A 10,659-nucleotide genomic window follows, 5' to 3' on the forward strand; every position below is an offset into this window, starting at 1 on the left:
TAATACCATATGTGGTACCATAGGTGCAAATCAAGTGCCACTGAAGTGCTAATCTATTTTTATTCAAGGTATAGTCGAAAAAGATGCATTTATTTTGTACATTTTATTTTACATTCAATCAATCAAACCAATGTTTAGTCTGACGTTTAGTCTCACAACAGAATGATCCCAGTCTCTCACAGTAAGATGTAGAGCTTATTAATTAAACAGTAGGACGTTATGAAATAAACAATCCAATAGTATTATTAATCCCCAAGGGAAATGTGTCGAGTCAGTAGCAGCAGCACACAAGAATAAAAACCCTGTATCTCTCCTTGTGGCAGCGGGCGTGAGGAGACGTCTGGAGAAAAGTACTCCTCTGTCCCTGAGGAGGTGAGGCCTTCCCACCCAGTTTGTTAAGACGGCTGGTGTCACACCGGCCGATTGCCCCCATCTTGCTGCACACGTTGAAGGATGAAGCTTTCTCCAGGAAAAAGTCGACTCATCCCCTTCTTGTACAGTTGATGTTGGCCTGGCCACGTTCAGCCCGCAGGGTTCTCATCACCCCACTTACAAAAGTCTCACCACTGCCTCCCTCCTCCTCCCTCCCCCCCATCCCCCCTAATACACCCGACCAATCAAGAATCATCACAGACAGATGGCGCATGACTCCGTACTGTGAAGTCGTCTGCCTGTGAGGTAGTCAGTGATCAGGAGATGGTGGACACACACCCACCCACACCTTCTCTTCAGCAGCAGCAGGGCTGCGTCGTCCACTCCCATGAGGGCTGGTAAGCAAATTGCAGAGGTCTGATGATTTCACACCTGCGGGGAGGTGGGCCAACCAGACATGGGAGGTGAGGGGCGGCGGTCGGTAGTCGTTGAGGATGGTGCTGCCTGACTTCTTTTGGGACAGGGACAGGCACGGCGTCTTCCACAGCACCCAGCCGGCGCGGGTCTTTGACCCTAAAACAGTTCAGCTCGTTGGCCCTCTCCAGGGAGCCCCCTGGCTGTCTCCCTCCCACCTTGAAGCCAATATTTGCACAATATTTGTCATAAATGTCATTTGACAGGATGGAACTTCTTTTCTATATTAATGTGTTACGCATTTCAATCATTAACCTTGAGAAACTTTTAAGAAAACTGGGAAAATCCATTTCTTGTGATCCATTTACTAATATGTTTTGGAATGTAGCAATTAGTGTTTGACCCCATACCTGAATCATGATAGTTGCCTGCCACAATTAACAGGTGAGAGAATTATATAATCCATGACCATTATGAGAAAATGAGAAAGCTCAGAAGGAATGTGGACGTGAACATTACAGTGAAATGAATCAAGAGTAGCAAGACACAAGGGGAAGGCGTTGACATTCAGAACCAGGTAAACATTGAATATCAAGAGTGCATTTTCCAACTGAGGAAACAACAATGTAAAGAAAATGTCATGATATTGAAACCATAGTGTATGTTTACCTGTCGGAATGAGGCAGTGAAACCGGACAAGATGACACAATGAACTGGACCGAGTCATTGTGCCTGACGGAAAGAGGAGTGCTGTTCTGGAACGAGGAGTTAGTGGTGAGGGCAGAATACTGACGGGGAACATCCCCACAAGATGGCAGTGTTGCAACTAAAAGGATGCCTGCTGCCATAACAACTCAAAGAAGTTCAAAATGCAGTGGACAAGATGGAAACCCTCATCTTCCCAAAAAATCTGCTTCCTTGAACAGATCTCTGCAACGGGAAACCCTGTGCCCTCCAATGAAGTAACACATACACCCTCAACTCAATACACAGCCGACATCCAAGTATGTGCTCTGTGGTAATCCGCAGATTACCTGATCAACTCTACTTTGGTTAGAGATGATCAGGTATTGTTAGCGAAACATCACCATCATTTTGTATTGCATCTTTTTTGGAAAATATGACTTCATCATCTTCAGACACAATAGCAATGTGGCTTCATTTTAAGGAGCTGTTGTGCTGTGAAACATTGAATCTGTTTGACATGTTTACTGAGATTTGTTTACTGTGAAATCATGATAGTTATGCTCACAGCAACTTCTGTGACTTATTTGATTTAGCAGGTGGTGTTTCGTGTAGCAGGAGGAGCTATGGGCTATTCGAGTGGTTGGACCTTATGGTGCTGATGGAGGCCAGCTGGAGTTGTTGTCACACAAACCTAAAAGGGTGAAGGGTGAAGAAGACTACTGTATATTCATCGCCTGACCAGCCCATCCACTGCTGCAAGTAATCTGTTGGAAATCACAGGTTCATACCGGGCTTCTCTTGAAGAGTCTTTCCACCCAAATGGATCGAAAATAGGTTTCCTGAGGCTTAGCGTTCACGAGGGACATCCTCAAAATAACTTGATTAGTGTAAAGACAGAGACAGAGTTGGCCCAGTTAAGTTGGACATTAAATTGTTTATGCACACATATAGTGTGTTTTTTATATTTTCTTATTAAAGTGTGTTTTTACCTCTGTTGACTCGGAGAGCCCTGCACAATAATTCCAATGTGTCTGGACTGTTGGTTTTTGCACAAATGGAAAATTAAAACCTTGAAGTTGAATGTGAAAATAATTTAGTAACTGAGAAATAACTTGCTGCTCACGTCAGCTTTGGGAAAAATCAGTCTTGGACTGCAAGAAGAGGATTTTATATTGGAAGCATTGGTAGATCACGAGAGATAGAATACACAACTATGCTTTATCTATAATGTTAAAATACATGTGCATTGGATTGACACGGCATTGATTTCATTTATAAATGTCAAAGTATGGAGGGACTATTTTCTCTTACTCAGTCATCTTTGACAGTGGATGCATTTGACTGATTGTGGGCCAAAAAGAGACGATAGTGAATAAATGCAAGCCGGATATTTTTTTCTTTGGGAAAGAATGATCGCTGAATGGAAACAACTCGCACATTTGAGTATTTTTATCCTGGAAAATAGCCAAAGGGTTTTTCTCTGAAGACCAAACCAAGGAAGTTGTAAAGGCAGCAGAACAACCGCACAGAGAGATTGTTGTGCTGCTATCAAGCTAGACTTGGAGTCAAGGGTCAAACATACAGCAAGAAACATTTGACATTGACGACACGGCAGAGTAAAGTGCTAAAGTGCTTGTGTATTTATTGCACATTGCTCTCAGATTTATCAGAGTGCAGCAGCTGGATGGAGGATTGAACAACACGAGCTTCAAGCGGTCGGTTTTGCACTTTGGGACACGGAGTCTTCTTCCTCATGGCTGAATTCAGAGAAGAGAGGATGTCGAGAGTCTGAAACGGCTATTGTTGCATGTTTCACGACAAGCTTTGCTCTACCTTCATAGTTGTGTTGTGCACTTTTAGTTGCACTGTTAGGATGCTAAATATTATATATTATATATCCAAGTGAAGACACTGCTCTGCTTAGTTGCTTAATAACTGGCTTGAATTGGACATGAGGAGTCTTTGAGAGTGTTGTGGCATTGCAAACTCGGACTGCTGTACCATCTTCTGTGTATCATTGATTGGACCTCATGTGGGGTTGACCCGCCTCTCACAATGCCGCTTTACATGAGCTGCGTGGCTCCGGCAGGTTCAATCAACCGATCCCTATTTGCACTGATGGCTGACAGCTCGGCTTTGCTCTCAGCTCATTTTGGTTAACATGTAAACAAACACGGTGACCATTCAAAAGGACTTGAAGACTCCGGGACACGACTTATAGTCCATCACACTCTCAGCAAAGGAGTTACCTGCTGCAACAAGTGTTCTCTGATCTGCTGGGACAAAGAGACAGCTCTCTCATTCAGTGGAGGTGTTGTAGTGAGAACATGTCGATTATTCAGTGAAGATACAGCATTTTGCAATATTTGTTAATTTAGCTAAACCTTCAGTGCATCTACTTGGACATTATAAATATGGTTTGATTTAAATTGAGGTACAATTGGGGTTATTTTGTTCCAATTCTGGTCTTTTAGTCATTAGGGTTTAACCAGTTTTGTATGCAGTATGCACAGTATGTTTTGCTTCAGCTATGCTCCTGCATGGTTTTAAGTTATATCCAGCATTAGATATCTCCCTGTGATATAGGTTTCAGTGTTGTTAAGCCCTGCAGCCATCCTTAGTAAAGCAGGACTCACATAGTGTGAGGTACCAGTGGTTTACACTTCATCTCTAAATGTCATGGGGGGAGACTAATGCTTCTCAAACCCACCAACGAGCGTTGGCAGACACAACGGGCCCCCGGGTACAGACGTACAAAAGCCCAACTACCTCTGCTGCATAGGAACAAGACAAACAGATGTTAGAGCGGTTCGCCTCTTTTTGTTTAAGTTGACATGCATCTCTTTGAGGTTCTTTGTCTCTTTGTGTTCATTTTGCATCTTGCTGCAGTTGTTTTGCATCTCTGTGGTTATTTTGCATCTCTTGGTGGTCATTTCCATTTCTTTGTTGTCGTTTTGAGGGCATACTTATACTGGGCTTTGGTTAATAATACGATTCTGCTCTTTTTCAATCCCGCACCGATTAGTTGAAGGGATTTGTAGGCCAAGAGGTAAGAGTCTGAGCGGGTGTTAGGAGGATGTTATTTTTCAGTGGGATGATCAGAAACCTCTTCCTAGTCATGTTTGGCAAAAGCTTGGCCCACCATGGTGTGCATGGTTGTATGCCTCATGAGCCACTCTGCCTCCATGGTTGTTTCGTTAGTCAGGGCTTGGCACATACACACAGCCAGTGAGTGTGTGTGAGGATAAACTTTCCAGATGCACTGCTCTGCGACACAGGAGTGTTCCTATAGAGGGCTCCACCTGTGTTCCAACAAGTGCTACCCCGCATACGTTTTTTACCATGTCCTCGACTTTGTGTCATGGATGACGGATGTGTATCAAGCAACCAGAAAGCTCTTTGAGAAACAAGGAGAACCTGGAAAAGGGATCTCAAGTTCCAGAGTGTCTGTGGTGCGACCGAAGCTGCTGTCATATAAGCCCAACTCCAAAGAAGTGTGTTAGCGTGCGTGTGGGTGGATCGCTGCATTGCCCAAGAAGGTCATCATGTGTGAATGCATTTGTGTATCTAAAAATGTGTGCATTTCCTCAAATATACTTTAAATAAAAGCACATGCATGTGACTTGAATTCACTAGCGTGCTGGTGCGTGCGTCTGTCTGTGTTTGTGGTGAGCCGTCCTTCTAATCTGCCAGCCAGTGGTTGTGTATGAAGTGCTGCTGATGCTGGAGACTATTAGGTCTGTGAAGAGAAAGATGGCTGTCTTCTCCTATTCCCCACAGCTCATTTAAACTTCCAGCTGATGGTAGAGATTAAAGGTCCTCTCTTAGAAGGAGGGATTCTGCGGCTAGACTTGGCTGCTATTTAAGAAACGTGAATGAGTGAAGAGCATGTAAAGAACCCATTTAGTAGAAGACAACGGAGGAGCAGTGGGTTTGCATGTGCAAACAATGCATCATGACTCACACAATATACCACACATGTGGCCTGCTCTCTTATACATGTGGTTATCTTTTAGGGTTTGCACATGTCAGGTATATGCCATGAACTACTTTTTTGAAAAGGTTATTGAAATTAATAAGGAGAGTTTGGCATTGTCAAAGATGAAACGTGACATTCCGGGCATATCTTTGATTATCGGCACACAGCTCTCACAACATGGAGATGGTTCAGCCTTTGGTTAGCGGCTAACGTGCTAACAGTATTAACCTGAGGGCAAACGGACGCTGGGCGTTGCACTTCTGGGATAACGCTGTGGGTTGTCAGCGGTAACCACCGTATGAGGTGTCTTGATCTCCATTGGTTCAGTGTTTTTTTTGCACACTTTTAAATGTTTTAAACAATTAAAGCATTCATTCATTTAATTGAATGATATCTTATTGTCTTGTCTTATTTCCTATTTTGTTACACAATCTCAATTTGGTAATAAATCAGATTAAAAAAGATATAAATATACAAAAACACTCCAAACAACCAGTACATTAATCGTTAAGATTAATTCCCACCCATCATAACCCACATACATACACTAAGGTGATTACAGAACGGTTTGTAGTTTATAAAGCTCCCCATACTTCATAAACATACATTGTCTCATAATCTACACTATGTCATGTTTTAGTAGCTATGAGTTTATTCAGGTTTGATTACCTAACATGCATATGTGTTCACATTTTATAACTTGCACACAAAAATCATACATGGCCATTTTGTGTATTCACAGTAAGTGGTCATATTGCTTTATAAAGACAAGCTGCCTCTAATTATTCTCAGGCTTTTGCTGAATCTTTCATGATATTTGGCATTTCAAAGCACTTCTTGAGAGGACTTCATGTTTTTCGCTACACTGTCGACAAGTACAAAGTTTTGGTACTTTTTTCAACTGTATGCAAATATATCCATAAACTTCGAACCCTGAGACCAACTTACGTGCTACTTTCCTTCACTGTGTCTCATTATTTTAGGTATTTCTCTTAGAGTTATTCATACATTCCATGTCCTGTGAAAACCATCCAAATGTGTTGATCTTGAATTCAAATTATTCTAATAAACTGAAGGATTATGTGTTCTTATTTTTTTGTCTAAATTATTACCTTCGCATAAAAAATGCGGAAGGTTATGTTTGATCGCTGTGTATTTATTTGTATGTGTGTGTGTTTGTGTGTGTGTTTGTGTGTGTGTTTGTGTGTTATTCGCACAACTCAAAAAGTATTAAACCGAATCGAAATTTGGTGGGATGATTGGTTATTATCCGGGGACCATTTGATTAGATTTTGGGATCGATCGGGTCAAAGGTCAAGGTCAAGGTCATGAAAAGGTCAACATTTTCTTTTTACCATAGCGTGGTCAATTTTGATCCAATTGGCATGCAACTAATGCCAAAATGTGGCTGCGGCAAAGGTATGCGCTCTACCGAGTGCCCGTTCTAGTTATTTTATTGTTTTCCTTAGATTGCTGAAAAATGCATAATCCGAAAAATGAAACCAGGGCTGTTTTTGAAAAATCAGAGAGAGAGAGAGCTGCATGAAAGCCATGAAGTGCCATCAGGAAGGGTTCAAAGCAGAAGGCATTTTACAGAAGTGGATCCGTGGACGGACTATATACAGTTAACATGGCACCTAATTCCAATTTAGATTTTTTGATGTAGCACATCTGCTGGTATTAAAGACAAGAACATGTTCCCACTTTATGTTGTAATATGATGTGAATAGCAGATTGGACAACAGATTCTTGCACTATCATGTCCCTGAGCAAGCCATAACATCCCTCGACGCTCCGGGGTTGGGCTTTGTGACTTAGTAGAATTAGAGCTGACAGCAACAGACTCCAGAAATACATTGACTGACAGGTAGGCATGTCGGTGAGCTGCAAATGCCTCTGAACAATGTAACTTTATCCTCTGAAGTGATATTCTAAGCGGCACCTTCTCACTCCACAAACGTATGGTTTCTTCCTCTTGGGCTCGTTGCTGTAAAACAAACAATCTCACATGGAGAAATCGTAGTTTCATTCTACAACGTCTTTGAAACCCTTAAGCCTCATTATCACCTTTCTGTTAGATGTTTTAGTTCTGACACAGGTGCTTCTTCTTTTCTTCAGCCGACACCTCGCATAACATTGGCAAGGGACACATCCTGTATATCTTAGATGCTCCAGTTGTAGTTTTCCACTTTTCCATTTGTATGGCATTGCAGAAATGAAATACATCTCTTTGTAAATATTCATGAAATGTTAGTAAAATGATGTACTGAACTTTTTCCAAATTGAGTGACATCAAAGTTCAGAGACATTAAGAATAGTCACAATAATAAGAATAAGAATAATGTAGAATATTTACAAAAACAGTTTCGTAACGTTTTGATTACATTAAAGTAGCAAAAGTAATAACTTCATGTGTCCGGAAGTGTGTTTGTACATTTGCATCGAAATTTATAGTAAAACCTTTTTCTGTTTATTATATAATATCTTAAAATGTGTATGCATGCATGAATTAATTAATAGTGATTGTTGTGTTGTAATTTTTATCATTATTTACTATAAAAACAACTATCAGTTAGATATTGTAACACCTAGAACAGCACGAATTTGAATGTCAACCCCTCTGTTTCCTTATAAAAAGTAGCTACATTAGGCCCCAAAACACCCACTGATCCTGCCACACAGGGACAATTTATAATCTAACATGTTGCCAAATAAAAAAATCGTGTTTCTGTAGTAATACTCTTTGGACACTAGAGTGCGCTGTTACTTCAGATAAGAGTTAGCTGCAGTGGCAATGTAAGGAATTCCACCTCAACCAGCAGACACAAACACTCCCACATAGCACATCCATTGATAAGAACATATAAATGAAAACTGACTTTTTTTCTTCTTCTTCTTTTGTTAATCATCATATCGCAGGAAAACTGACATATTTGATTCCCCCCCCCCATGTGGCGTGGAATGTGATTGTGGAAAATGTTTCCCACAGCACATTCAAAGTATCCCTCAGTGCATCCGGTGCTGATTGTTTACAGTACACCAGTTTGATCATCTCAGAAAGGGCTCACTGGGACCAATTAAAATATTCTGTGGAATGGCAGCACATTAAATTCAAATAAGTGCTTTCAGTCCCTTCCAATCAAGAGCACATAAACGCATGTGCTAGGTTGTTTTTATTATAAATAATCTAGCAGGAATATCATAAACATGCCCTTTCTGGCTGGCCAACAGACAAATTATGTTAAGAATAACACATTGCTAACAGATTGCTCTTCACACTAACTACACCTACAAAGTTTTTATTCATAAAATGTAAAAAAACAACATAATACCATCTGCAATTGCCATCAAACAATGGAACGATGTAAAAGCTTAGCTGTTGTGGTTCTCAGAGGTCTTAGCAGCAGTTACATTTTATGCTCCTTTTGTTATGCAGTTTATAACTCACTCTCCAACTGCATTGAATACAACCTTAGCGAATGCACTTATCTTCCAGCTTTTTTCATTTATATGTGGTTACTGTTGGCGAAGTTATAAACTTTTATGGTACAAATTCATCGTACTGAATTTTATTAATTGTTACAATAGCTGTATGTGTCTGGTGAAAGTCATTGTAAAAAAAGAACCTCAGACATTCTTGTTGGATCAAAAGCAAATCAGACATTTGTCTCGAGGAGGTTTCAAGAGTTTTGATCTGAACGTTTTTCAGGTGATTTGACAATCTTTGTCTTTTAAACGTTCAACATTTAATTCATTCATTAGGAAAGCTGAGACACAATTAACAGATCTGATACAGGTGTGATACATGATAATGCTCAATGTCAATGTGCTCATCTACAACTCATAGGAGCAATATCCAAAGCAAAGAGCCACAAACGTCTCCCATTCCAATGTATACAGACACACCTTTATTACCCTGTATGTAATTTATGATCCACCCATCTCAAATCAGAGATCGTGTTGAAACACATTCGTGGAATGTAACTTGATAATGCAGAAAACATCTATTAACAAAATGCACATTCATTCGTCGGCTTCAGACATTCTGTTTGTTCGTGACATGTAGTTATTTCACAATAGACTTCTGAAAGATTGTCACGTCTGCTCTCTAAAAGGCCACTGTACCTGCCATCAAGGTATATGAGAGTTATTAACTTAATCTGGGATTTTGGGGGCTGGGTGAAGTCGGTACAAGTGCTCTCCATGTTTAAAAAAAAAAGTTTAAACAATTTTAAAACTTCATTTAAAATTCAAACAGGTATTTATCATTTGTTTTTTCCCCTCAAAGTTGCGTTGATCTTTTTTATTTTTTATTTTTTTAATCATCTTGCCATTCTTTCTTTTTTTCCCCTCATGTGTTTGTAATTTGTTTATACATTTAACCAATGCTTTGAATATACATAAGACAGCTTCCTATTTTGGTATAAAATGCTGAATCTTTTTGGATAATCGTTGACTCTGCATTTAGACAGAGTAATTGTGGTGGGTGAAATGCCCTATATTTACTCCCAACAATTTCGAAGTGATATACTTAAATAATTGGCATAGTTCATCAATGTTCATGATGTATAAATGTAATAATTCCTTTAAATAATCGTGAGTCAATAACTGAACCAGTCACACTCAGGACAGAGAAATTTCGAGGAGAAACATTTCAATAGCAATATATTCTTCCAGTTGGCCACGACTCCGCGCCGCTAGATGGCGCTGATGAGCCGCAATGCGCGTCAAACCAACCTGTTGGTCCAACAGAAAAAAGACACTTCCTTTCATCACCAAGCAGACAGACACACTTGCCATAAATCGGGGATTTTGACGCGGGACTTTAAAGTGTAATATCGTATTTAGTTGGACACAGCTGGAGGGTGAACAGGGTCAAAAGTGTGGAACAGCAAATATTCCAGTCGATAACTGACATCAACAGGCCAACCATACGCAGTGAAGGTGTGCGCAGCAACTATGTGAAGGCCTTCTGGTTCACCTTTAACACTGTTGTGTTGGGACAGTTGCCACAAAGAAAAGATTAATGAACATGTTTGAGACACGCGAGCCTGAAGGCTATTTCGTTCTGTATGACTGATTGAGTTTCTTCTTCTTTCAAATAACTTAACCTAATTTCTTAAACGTATATCTACTGGATCGGGCACAGGGATGTCAACCAGCCACACTCAGTTGTTGGACTTAACATGTGTTTTCTGGACTTTAAT

This window comes from Pseudoliparis swirei, chromosome 15, assembly GCF_029220125.1.
Source record: "Pseudoliparis swirei isolate HS2019 ecotype Mariana Trench chromosome 15, NWPU_hadal_v1, whole genome shotgun sequence".
Classification (NCBI taxonomy): Eukaryota; Metazoa; Chordata; class Actinopteri; order Perciformes; family Liparidae; genus Pseudoliparis; species Pseudoliparis swirei.